The 12,401-nt window shown below is 45.4% G+C and overlaps 1 long non-coding RNA gene across 1 annotated transcript in view; it reads right to left on the bottom strand.

Annotated features, from left to right (window-relative positions):
- Window positions 1-638: 638 nt before the first annotated feature.
- Window positions 639-12,401, bottom strand: part of LOC146820929 (uncharacterized) — a 615,243-nt gene continuing 603,480 nt past the window's right edge. The window contains exon 4 of the long non-coding RNA XR_014962644.1: window positions 639-849. This is a non-coding gene — a long non-coding RNA (uncharacterized LOC146820929). The remainder of the gene's footprint in view (window positions 850-12,401) is intronic.

Genomic DNA, 12,401 nt, shown 5'->3' with positions numbered 1-12,401 from the left:
AAAACAACTGCTACCAAAACCAGCATAACATATGCCTGACTTGTAAATGACCGGAAGCCAGACTGATTAAATCATGTGTGTTGCAACACAGCTCAGTGGCATAGGAGGGTGCCATGGCTCCTAATGCAAAGAATGGCCATGGACCCCCCCCAGTGTTTGGTGTTAAAAGTCAACAATAACTTTGTGGCCCTCACTCACCTGACCCCTGGCGTCATTTCACCTGCTGCTCTGATTGCCACGCCCCTGCCTCGCGAAGAGCAAGTGTTTCTGTCAGTTGCTTTGACAGCGCAACACAGCCCGCTCTTTTATTCACGTAGTGACAAAAAGGAGTGAATGCCTCCGTAAATCCCGGGGGCGACTCCAGTTCTATGCGCAACACTCCTAAAACAAGCAGGGAAGGTACTCACCAGCTACAAGCGGTGTCTATGCTACGCCGAAGCGGCAACATGCACGCCAACGCGACATGTAATTCAGTGCAGTGCAGTGTTAGGCTTAAGCAGTGTAAAGCTTTCTTTCTGTTTTATTTTCTCTCACAAATATATAAATTCGAGCTCTCTTCGTTCATTAAGCAAAATGCTGCAAAATTACCTCTCCACCCCCAGTCTTTAATTGGAACAAAACTGCGAGTGCTGACTCACCAACCGCAGCTTCCTCCCCTTGCATTTGCTTCATAACTTCTGAATAACTCGAGGGGGCTGGTCCAGTTCCCACGGCCTCTGTTCGTCTCAATAGTAACTCTTCCAGGAAGCATATACCCTCTCCTGATACCAGGGGTGGTTCATAGAATTATTTTTAAACAGGCCCTTTCTGCTGTTTCATCCTTTGCTTCAGAAGATTCGCAGTGCTCACCTGCAAAATATGAAAAAAAAACATTTTAATGACAGAATGTAAATTAAATTGGGCCTCTGGTGTACGAAGCTGCTTTTTTTCCCAATCAGCCTTTAGCAGGGTGGGTTGAGCAGAGTGTTTCATTTTCTCTGACAGGCATCAGTATTTGCACAATTACCAGAATTTGTTCTGAAAACTGCAACAAACTGAATCTACACACTTTGGGGGCTGAATCACAAAAGCATGTGTGACTATGGGAAGCAGTTCTACAGGAGTACACTCTTTTACATACTCTGGTAAAGCTGCAGGGCTTTGTAAACTGGGCCCAAAATGTCCAACTCCCCATTAATGAAAGTGCAAAGCGGGTACAGTCCTTTCTATTTATATGAATATTCACCCTTTGAGTGTATTTGTGAAGCAATATATTTGCACCTGATTAACATGCATGTACCTATGCCCCTTGAAGTAGGGGATCATATGTCACAGTAAGTTATGCACTCTAAAATGTATAAATAATGACCAGGGAGAGTAGGGAAACAGCTGAATTAGCTTCAGTAGAGAGGGCCACTCTATATAAAAATACAGGAAAACTTCCACACAAACACCAGCAAAGCGCATGCACAGAATATCTGCCCAGAGGTTTTGTTGCAAATTTCTGCCTCAGATTTGCTTCTCTTTACTTACACTCCACTTATCCATGTGGCCACTCAACATACTGCTGATAACATTGTTTCCTTAAGTTATACTCCTGACATTCAGAAGTTCTCACCATACACTTCTGGAACCTGGGGTCAGGCCACACTGATTAGGTACAAAGGTTCATCAGATTACTTTTATATTTTTTAAAGTTTTACCTTCCTTATGTCTCTCTTCCATATTTCCAATACCCAAAGATAACCTACAGCTGCATATTGCGCCTGTCCCATAAGGAATCAGCACCTCCAACTTAATAGGCTTCATGCATAATCATGTTAGGGCCACCAAATATGGCAATGGCAAGCTAACCTAAAACACACAAACCACAGATGAGGATGACTCTTGCATCCTGATAGTTCTGGATCTCTCAACTATCTTTGACACTTTCGACCATTTCATCCTCATCTAGACCCTGATGTCTCAAATGGGATTCAATGGCAATGCCTTTCACTGGTTCTGCTTCTGCATATCCAATTGACACCCATTTGTTCACCTGGTCACCTCTAGGTCCCAGAAGATACCTATTACTTGCAGAGTCACCCCAGGTTCCATCCTGTCCCCATCATCTTCAGCCACTAGATTATGGCGCTGGGAGCACTACTCACCGATGATAGCATCAAACTTCATGAATATGCCAATGATACACAACTCTGCTCAAAGTCTCCTTTGTTCTTAATGACAAATGCCTCAAACAATGCCTGCATCACATGTCAAGCACCTCCACGAAGTACAGGTCCACCATAACAGCACCCCTGGAATTTGCTAAGGACAAAAAGCAGCAACTAGCCAAAACCTGGATCAAGATCATGAACCTTGGCAGCTTTGAACCCAAACTTCATTTGAACTCACCTTGGACACAAACCGACCCTCTAGAACACACTTCAAAGAAAATTAAGATGACCTGATACCAGAAAGTCAAACCACAGCCCTAAAAAAGCAACTTTGGAACTCTCATTCTAGTTCACCTACTGCCTCATAGATCCCACACTGGTCCCTGTTAAGGGCTTCCTACATGCCACAGCACATCTCATCCGTGGGTAGAGGAAATATGACCACATCAACCCCATCCTGATGGAACACCTCTGGCTTCCCTTGTTGGCCTGCACCACCTTAAAAACCATCTGCATGAATTACAAATCCATAACATCCAGCACCCACTAGCATGCAAGGCCACCATCTTTGTTTGCTCTCACACTAGGGATAAAGAAGTGTAAAAAAGAAAGACAAGACAACAGGGGCGGTATTACACATAGGGCATACTTTCCCTGTTTGCATCAGAGCGCACCTTTAAATAGGTGCATCGTGTGCAAACAGGGAAAGTGCACCCTATTACAGTGAATTTACTGCCCCCAGGGCAGGTGCAAACTCGTGCGGCCCTGGGGGGGGGGGGGGGGGGGGGCAGCGCATTCAAGTGAAATATGGAGCAGCTGTTTCAAAGATGCTCCGTGTTTCACTATGCAGACGGCAACCCACCTGCACTTTAAAGAGGGATTAGAGAACCCTCTGCAGGCAGGAGCAGTGAGAGACTGGACCCGCTCGCAAAGGAGTACTTGACCTGTGTTACCTGCAGCCTTCTGGAGCACAGCACGACATTGGCTTCATTCGTTGGGCATTGGAATCTGACCGGGGAGCTGCTGTATAGGAGGACGGGACTGCGAGGACCAGCAGGCTGTGCGTGTTCCATCTAGCACACCTGCCGCCTCTTCCCGCGACTCCGCCCCCTCTATCCATAGCCAGTATAAGACCTGAAGGTATTACGCGTCAGCGGGACGCGTGTGCGGGACATCACCCGGGACACAGCCCGGACTAAGGGCGGACCCTCTGAGACCCTCCGAGGCCGATCGAGGCTGGGCTGGGCCAGGAGTGACTCTGCTGCATCGTGGTAATTGGGAGTTTCTTCTTCTTCTTTTTAAATATTGCCATGGCCTCTAGTGAGAATGTTATGCCTGGGGAGAAACCAAGCCCAGTGGTAAATGGCCCCCTTGACAGATATTTTAAAAAACCTCTCATAACGGATAAGGAGCTGGACACTACCTTGGAGGAGCGCAGACTAGAACGTCGTCGCTCTATTGATAACATGAAACGTAGAGCTCCAGAGGTTGCTTCCCCAAACATTCCTGTTGTCGATAGTGGTAGTAATGGTGTAAACGACACCCCCCTCTCGCAAGAGGGTGTTCCGCTATTGTTACGTGATTGTTCGCCCACAAACTGTGTCCCTAGTGTTCAGGTTATTAGCAATTCTCTCCCCCCACATGCCATAAGTCATTCTAAAATTCTCAATACGCGGCTTGTGGGACGGGGGGTAGGAAAAAAGGCTAAGAACCCGAAAAAGGGGATTATTCACGGCCCCCCTCCCAGGAAAAAAAGGCGGAGGGTGGGGGTGATCAATGGCCCCAGGACACAGCATTCTGAATTTGGCCACTATCTTTCTAATGGGTCTGTTTCAGGGTCATTAATTGGGCCAGATCATAGCCAGATGGCGGCCATTAGTACCTGTTTAATGGCTGTGAACCCTGTCGTGACCCCCCCAGAGCCTGTTCTATCAGCTGTAGATATCCCACAGGCGCCTATTCCCTTGGATTTTTTACCCCAACTGGGGGACATGATTAGTATTCTCCTTTTACCCATTACTGACACCTTAAGGAAGCTGGAGTACAGGCTAGAGAACATCGAATCTACATTGAGTAATATGGCCGTTGTAGGTAAGGTTACAACGGATGGTACCAGTAAACAGGCTGGAGCCCCCCTTATAAATCCACCTAGGGAACTTCCTGATCTCAGTAGGAATGTAATGCAGACTGTGGGCCACCTAGCCCCGGATCAGGGCAGAAATGGACCTTTGTTGCATAAGGGACATTTAGTTAGTAAGCCCGTTATGGATTTGGTGGAGGAAGCCAGTATTGCCCCAGTAGGGAGTACTGTTCAGGCGCAGGATAATCCAAGGTTGGAGGGGGTCCCTGGGATTCATGGTCTTCGGGTTGATTTACCCCCAGAAGCTGCACCCTTAGTGGTGGTGTTGACTGGGGTTCCTGTTTTAGCTGATAATAAGAGTGAGGATTACGCCCAGCTAAAAAACAAAACTATCCACTGGTTAAGAACATATAGACCTATAAATAGGAAAGTAAACAGTGAGATATTGCATGTTAGACGTCTCCCATGGCTTGGTGGAAGGAATAAAGACGTCGATGGAGATATAGTTCTGATTAATTTCAGAGACCCAGAAGCGGTAGCTCTTATATTGAACTGGCCCCTGGGCAATGGTAATAGCCAAATTCGCCCTCGATCTTTGACCTATTTTTATCCCAGGTCCTTGGTTTTCCCCACATCCTATGTAAGGAAAAATCATTCAGTTTATACAAATGACCCCACTGCCCTTTATGCATCAAATCAGCGAATCGATCACCAAGGTTGGAATATGGTTCCCTTTAGTGGCCACAGGAATAACAACATTCGGAGAATGGAGCACCTGAGGCCTTTTACACCTTTAGAATTAGGGAACAGGTTTGATGTTCTTTCCAACATGGATGATTGTGATTGAAAATTACAGTGCGGGCAGGGGAAGAGGGAGAGTCAAATTGGAGGTGGAGTTGTGGGGAACGTTACTGTGTTACTCAATGTGGTTGATGACCCTCAAAGCAGTGATGGGTCTCTTCAGGATGTGGAAAACATTACTATAAGAACTTCTAATGACCCAACTGTGTTAGATACCACCATATGTACTGCCGAAAAATGCATGATAAATCCAACTATACCATCGGCCACAATAGTTATTAACTCATCCCAAGTAGCCTTAGAAGAGAACCTTAGGGCTATTACGTGGAATATAGCCGGGCTAGCCTCTAAGGTAAACACCCCCATATGGGCTGACTTTATCAAACAAGGTTATGATATTATTTGCCTGCAAGAAACTTGGGATAGGGCTGAAGTACATGTTGAGGGCTATACTTCCTTTAACGTGCAGGCTGTGGCATCCCAAGCCGGTCGAGCCAAGGGTGGACTCGTGACCCTGATATCCACTGCACTGACTGAGTTCTGTGTTAGTGATCATGTAGTTCTAGGTGAACATGCCTCGGTTCTGCGTATGATCCATAGTGGATACAGAGACTTAATAATAGTGAACTTTTATAACAACATTGCCGGGCACAAACAGGGAAAGTTTATTTCTGACATAGAGCAGGCCATTGATGCCTTTTTATTGAGTACACCCAAACCTGCTGCCATCATATGGGTGGGAGATTTTAACATTAAATCATGTACTTATGCACTCAAGGGGGCGTGTGGCCATAGGGAGGAGTACTCGGGAAGGGAAACAACATGTGTATATAATCATTTCCCGCATAACAACTATGGTAGTGCTCTGAATAACCTATTGGCCAAATATGACCTGGACCTCCTAGAATGTAATAAGAACAAAAACAATGTTAGATGTCCGACATTCCATGGGAGGAACAGCCAATCATTTATTGATCATATTATGATATCTTGCTCTGTAGCTTATATCAATGTTTGGGTGATTGAACAAGAGGTCAGTGATCACAATAGTGTAACCGTTGAACTATTGGGTTGGGGAATCAAAAGGAATACCTTTGGTCAACCAATTCAGGATATTGTTGCAGAAAGACCGAATGGGATGAGAGTGAAATGGACAAAAGTTGACCCCACTAAACTTGTTGCCAATGTGATCACAAACTGTTATGGAGAGGTTGAGTATTGTTTATTGCTGGACCCATGCCCACGAATTCTGTTATCCAAATTCCTAATTATTTCAAAAACCATTGAGAAATCCCTGACACACAAACCTCGGAATCCAAGGAAAGTTACGGCGGTGTGGTTTGATGACCATTGTGCTCAGTCATTAAAAAGGCTAAAAACCTCACTTGATGCCACTCCAAGAGACGTTTGTAAGATCAGGGAAGAGCGCCATAACTATAAAACTGCACTTTCTATTAGGAAGAAGGAATTGCAGGATGCGGCATGGGAAAAATTAGATCTGGCTGCAGATACTAAAGATCATAAACTTTTTTGGGACACCATAAATAGTCCATTCCTGAAGAATGACAACGTCCCTGAACTAACCTCGCATGTCAGTTGTCAGGCCTGGATAGCTCACTTCACTGGGATTTTTAATTCCGATTTTACCTCTGATTTTACTTCCGTTCTTAATTCTAATGTCTTAACTGATACTCCAACCTGTTTTAAATGGGAGAAATTACTGTTCTCGGTGACTCTAAGTGAGGTGACTGTGGCAATTGAAAAGAGTAAGGGGGGGAAAGCCCCGGGTCCAGATGGGGTCCCCGTGGACTTTTTCAAATCTGAAATTGTTTTATGGGCCCCCATTTTAACCCGTTATTTTAATGCAGCAATCGAGGACGAGTTACCAACCTCATGGGGTCAATCCATCTTAGTACCTCTTTTCAAAAAGGGCTCTAGGGCCGAAGCACGAAATTATCGCCCAATTTCACTTTTAGACTCGTCGTTAAAGATTTTGAGTCGTATACTTCTGGTGAGATTAGAGACCTGGGCCGAGGACAATAATGTTCTTTCGCCTATTCAGTTCGGGTTCCGAAGGGGTCTAGGAACTATGGAGCAGTGCGTGAACCTTGAACTTATCATCGGCAAGTACACTAAAGCCAAGGAGGGGAATTTGTTTATGTGCTTTGCCGATCTAAGTTCTGCATTTGATTTAGTGGAACACGCACTGCTCTGGCCAGTACTACTTGACATGGGTGCACCACCTGAAATCATCCACCTCTTGGCCAGAATGTATAGTAATCTTTCAAGTAAGGTTAGATTCGGAACAAATGGCGAATGCACCCCCCTTTTTAAAATTGGTAGAGGGATCCGACAAGGGTGCGTGCTTGCCCCCCTTTTATTCTCACTTTTTATAAATCAGGTTGATCAATTTTTACAAGAATCTTATGCTGATGCTCCCATCATTAATGGAAAGCAAATACCCGTCCTATTATATGCGGACGACGCGGTCCTGATTTCCAGGACTGCGAATGGGTTGCAAAAGTTAATTGAGAAGTTTCATATTTTTATTCAGGGCAGAAAGCTTAAAATTAACAAGGGTAAGACTATGACTATGACTTGTGGCAAGAAAATATCGAAAAACAAGTCATTCTTTTTAGATGGGGATAAACTTGAAGCAGTCCGACATTTCTGCTACTTAGGTATTACCTTTTCAGGTGATGGGAGATGGGTAAACGAGCAATCCTGTGTTGGTCTGAAGATGACCAGAAATACAAATTGCATCTTCAGATTCGCCTCCAAATTGGGGGGTCGTAGAATCCGAGAAATGATTTCCATCTATAATTCAAGGTGTATGTCCTCTGCCTTGTATGGAGCAGGGATATGGGGATATAATCGTCAGATTGCTCTGTCCATCCAGCAAGAGGAAAACAAGTACCTGAAACGATTATTATGCCTCCCCGCTTCTGCCTCAAACGAGATTACCCACAGAGAGCTAGGCATAAATTATGTCGCAGATCTGATTGCATTGCGTCCCTTGTCCCTATGGCGGTCCATATGGGCCAAAGAAGAAACTAGGTTTACCCAGGAAGTAATTTTGGATTGTATTAAACTAGATTGGCATTCGAAAATCCCCTGGCTAGAACATATTCACTCCTGGTATAAGACTCTCTTTGGCCAGGATATTTTTAAAGATATTTTAACAACATCGGTTTTAACAAAGCGTAACCTTAAAACCACCTATTTGGACCATGCAAAAGGGACCAGAACGAAGGAGTATGCAATGCAAAGTACATTCAAATTATACTTGGAGTACAACCTTAGTACAAGACTCCCACCCTATCTTACATTTGTTAGTATTAATTCTCATCGCTTCGTTCTAGCACGCCTGAGGCTGGGAATAGTCCACCATTTGGTGGCTTTCCCAACTGTAAAAAAACCCGGGTTATGTCTGTGCCCATGCGATGGGAAATCTAAACAGAGCATCTGTCACTTTTTACTCTTTTGTAATTTTTATACTGGTTTTAGAAAGTTTTATTTGAAGCAACTATTTTTAGAATATAAGATATACAACACAAGAGCCGCAATACAATTGTTGTTTGATTTGGCTTCCCCGAATGTGTGCTATCGCGTGGCCACCTATATTTTAAAATGTACCTGGCACAGGAAATCAATTATTATATGATTCCCTCCTTTCGCTATCCCCGTTCACCCGCTGGCTATTATATTTTACGACTATTGGTGATTTACTGTTAATTACACTGTTGTTGTGTATTTATTTTTGTATTGGCATTTGCACAAACTTTTATTACAAACAAACTGCTGCTAAATGTCTAAACTGAATTAACTCCCCCCTTAATAACTACTACTAGAATGTACCTAATGATTAAATTTAACCCTGTACACAAAGTGATATACTTTACTGATTTAACAATATTGGCATGGATAGTGATGTAATTTTAAATGTTTCATTATTTAACTTTCATAAATTTGATTCTTTACCGTTTTAATGTATGTTGCTATATGGTTGTACTTGTACATACCGAATAAAGCATTCAACTAACTAAGAATATGCCAATGATACACAACTCTGCTCAAAGTCTCCTTTGTTCTTAATGACAAATGCCTCAAACAATGCCTGCATCACATGTCAAGCACCTCCACGAAGTACAGGTCCACCATAACAGCACCCTTGGAATTTGCTAAGGACAAAAAGCAGCAACTAGCCAAAACCTGGATCAAGATCATGAACCTTGGCAGCTTTGAACCCAAACTTCATTTGAACTCACCTTGGACACAAACCGACCCTCTAGAACACACTTCAAAGAAAATTAAGATGACCTGATACCAGAAAGTCAAACCACAGCCCTAAAAAAGCAACTTTGGAACTCTCATTCTAGTTCACACTACTGCCTCATAGATCCCACACTGGTCCCTGTTAAGGGCTTCCTACATGCCACAGCACATCTCATCCGTGGGTAGAGGAAATATGACCACATCAACCCCATCCTGATGGAACACCTCTGGCTTCCCTTGTTGGCCTGCACCATCTTAAAAACCATCTGCATGAATTACAAATCCATAACATCCAGCACCCACTAGCATGCAAGGCCACCATCTTTGTTTGCTCTCACACTAGGGATAAAGAAGTGTAAAAAAGAAAGACAAGACAACAGGGGCGGTATTACACATAGGGCATACTTTCCCTGTTTGCATCAGAGCGCACCTTTAAATAGGTGCATCGTGTGCAAACAGGGAAAGTGCACCCTATTACAGTGAATTTACTGCCCCCAGGGCAGGTGCAAACTCGTGCGGCCCTGGGGGGGGGGGGGGGGGGGCAGCGCATTCAAGTGAAATATGGAGCAGCTGTTTCAAAGATGCTCCGTGTTTCACTATGCAGACGGCAACCCACCTGCACTTTAAAGAGGGATTAGAGAACCCTCTGCAGGCAGGAGCAGTGAGAGACTGGACCCGCTCGCAAAGGAGTACTTGACCTGTGTTACCTGCAGCCTTCTGGAGCACAGCACGACATTGGCTTCATTCGTTGGGCATTGGAATCTGACCGGGGAGCTGCTGTATAGGAGGACGGGACTGCGAGGACCAGCAGGCTGTGCGTGTTCCATCTAGCACACCTGCCGCCTCTTCCCGCGACCCCGCCCCCTGCAGACCGCTGAAAACTCCTCGCGGCCCCCGCTTCGCGGGAGCCGCTCGCAAAGGAGTACTTGACCTGTGTTACCTGCAGCCTTCTGGAGCACAGCACGACATTGGCTTCATTCGTTGGGCATTGGATGACCGGGGAGCTGCTGTATAGGAGGACGGGACTGCGAGGACCAGCAGGCTGTGCGTGTTCCATCTAGCACACCTGCCGCCTCTTCCCGCGACTCCGCCCCCTCTATCCATAGCCAGTATAAGACCTGAAGGTATTACGCGTCAGCGGGACGCGTGTGCGGGACATCACCCGGGACACAGCCCGGACTAAGGGCGGACCCTCTGAGACCCTCCGAGGCCGATCGAGGCTGGGCTGGGCCAGGAGTGACTCTGCTGCATCGTGGTAATTGGGAGTTTCTTCTTCTTCTTTTTAAATATTGCCATGGCCTCTAGTGAGAATGTTATGCCTGGGGAGAAACCAAGCCCAGTGGTAAATGGCCCCCTTGACAGATATTTTAAAAAACCTCTCATAACGGATAAGGAGCTGGACACTACCTTGGAGGAGCGCAGACTAGAACGTCGTCGCTCTATTGATAACATGAAACGTAGAGCTCCAGAGGTTGCTTCCCCAAACATTCCTGTTGTCGATAGTGGTAGTAATGGTGTAAACGACACCCCCCTCTCGCAAGAGGGTGTTCCGCTATTGTTACGTGATTGTTCGCCCACAAACTGTGTCCCTAGTGTTCAGGTTATTAGCGATTCTCTCCCCCCACATGCCATAAGTCATTCTAAAATTCTCAATACGCGGCTTGTGGGACGGGGGGTAGGAAAAAAGGCTAAGAACCCGAAAAAGGGGATTATTCACGGCCCCCCTCCCAGGAAAAAAAGGCGGAGGGTGGGGGTGATCAATGGCCCCAGGACACAGCATTCTGAATTTGGCCACTATCTTTCTAATGGGTCTGTTTCAGGGTCATTAATTGGGCCAGATCATAGCCAGATGGCGGCCATTAGTACCTGTTTAATGGCTGTGAACCCTGTCGTGACCCCCCCAGAGCCTGTTCTATCAGCTGTAGATATCCCACAGGCGCCTATTCCCTTGGATTTTTTACCCCAACTGGGGGACATGATTAGTATTCTCCTTTTACCCATTACTGACACCTTAAGGAAGCTGGAGTACAGGCTAGAGAACATCGAATCTACATTGAGTAATATGGCCGTTGTAGGTAAGGTTACAACGGATGGTACCAGTAAACAGGCTGGAGCCCCCCTTATAAATCCACCTAGGGAACTTCCTGATCTCAGTAGGAATGTAATGCAGACTGTGGGCCACCTAGCCCCGGATCAGGGCAGAAATGGACCTTTGTTGCATAAGGGACATTTAGTTAGTAAGCCCGTTATGGATTTGGTGGAGGAAGCCAGTATTGCCCCAGTAGGGAGTACTGTTCAGGCGCAGGATAATCCAAGGTTGGAGGGGGTCCCTGGGATTCATGGTCTTCGGGTTGATTTACCCCCAGAAGCTGCACCCTTAGTGGTGGTGTTGACTGGGGTTCCTGTTTTAGCTGATAATAAGAGTGAGGATTACGCCCAGCTAAAAAACAAAACTATCCACTGGTTAAGAACATATAGACCTATAAATAGGAAAGTAAACAGTGAGATATTGCATGTTAGACGTCTCCCATGGCTTGGTGGAAGGAATAAAGACGTCGATGGAGATATAGTTCTGATTAATTTCAGAGACCCAGAAGCGGTAGCTCTTATATTGAACTGGCCCCTGGGCAATGGTAATAGCCAAATTCGCCCTCGATCTTTGACCTATTTTTATCCCAGGTCCTTGGTTTTCCCCACATCCTATGTAAGGAAAAATCATTCAGTTTATACAAATGACCCCACTGCCCTTTATGCATCAAATCAGCGAATCGATCACCAAGGTTGGAATATGGTTCCCTTTAGTGGCCACAGGAATAACAACATTCGGAGAATGGAGCACCTGAGGCCTTTTACACCTTTAGAATTAGGGAACAGGTTTGATGTTCTTTCCAACATGGATGATTGTGATTGAAAATTACAGTGCGGGCAGGGGAAGAGGGAGAGTCAAATTGGAGGTGGAGTTGTGGGGAACGTTACTGTGTTACTCAATGTGGTTGATGACCCTCAAAGCAGTGATGGGTCTCTTCAGGATGTGGAAAACATTACTATAAGAACTTCTAATGACCCAACTGTGTTAGATACCACCATATGTACTGCCGAAAAATGCATGA

Source organism: Triturus cristatus, chromosome 6, assembly GCF_964204655.1.
Source record: "Triturus cristatus chromosome 6, aTriCri1.1, whole genome shotgun sequence".
NCBI lineage: Eukaryota > Metazoa > Chordata > Amphibia > Caudata > Salamandridae > Triturus > Triturus cristatus.
This window is presented reverse-complemented; position numbering and strand designations above follow the sequence as displayed.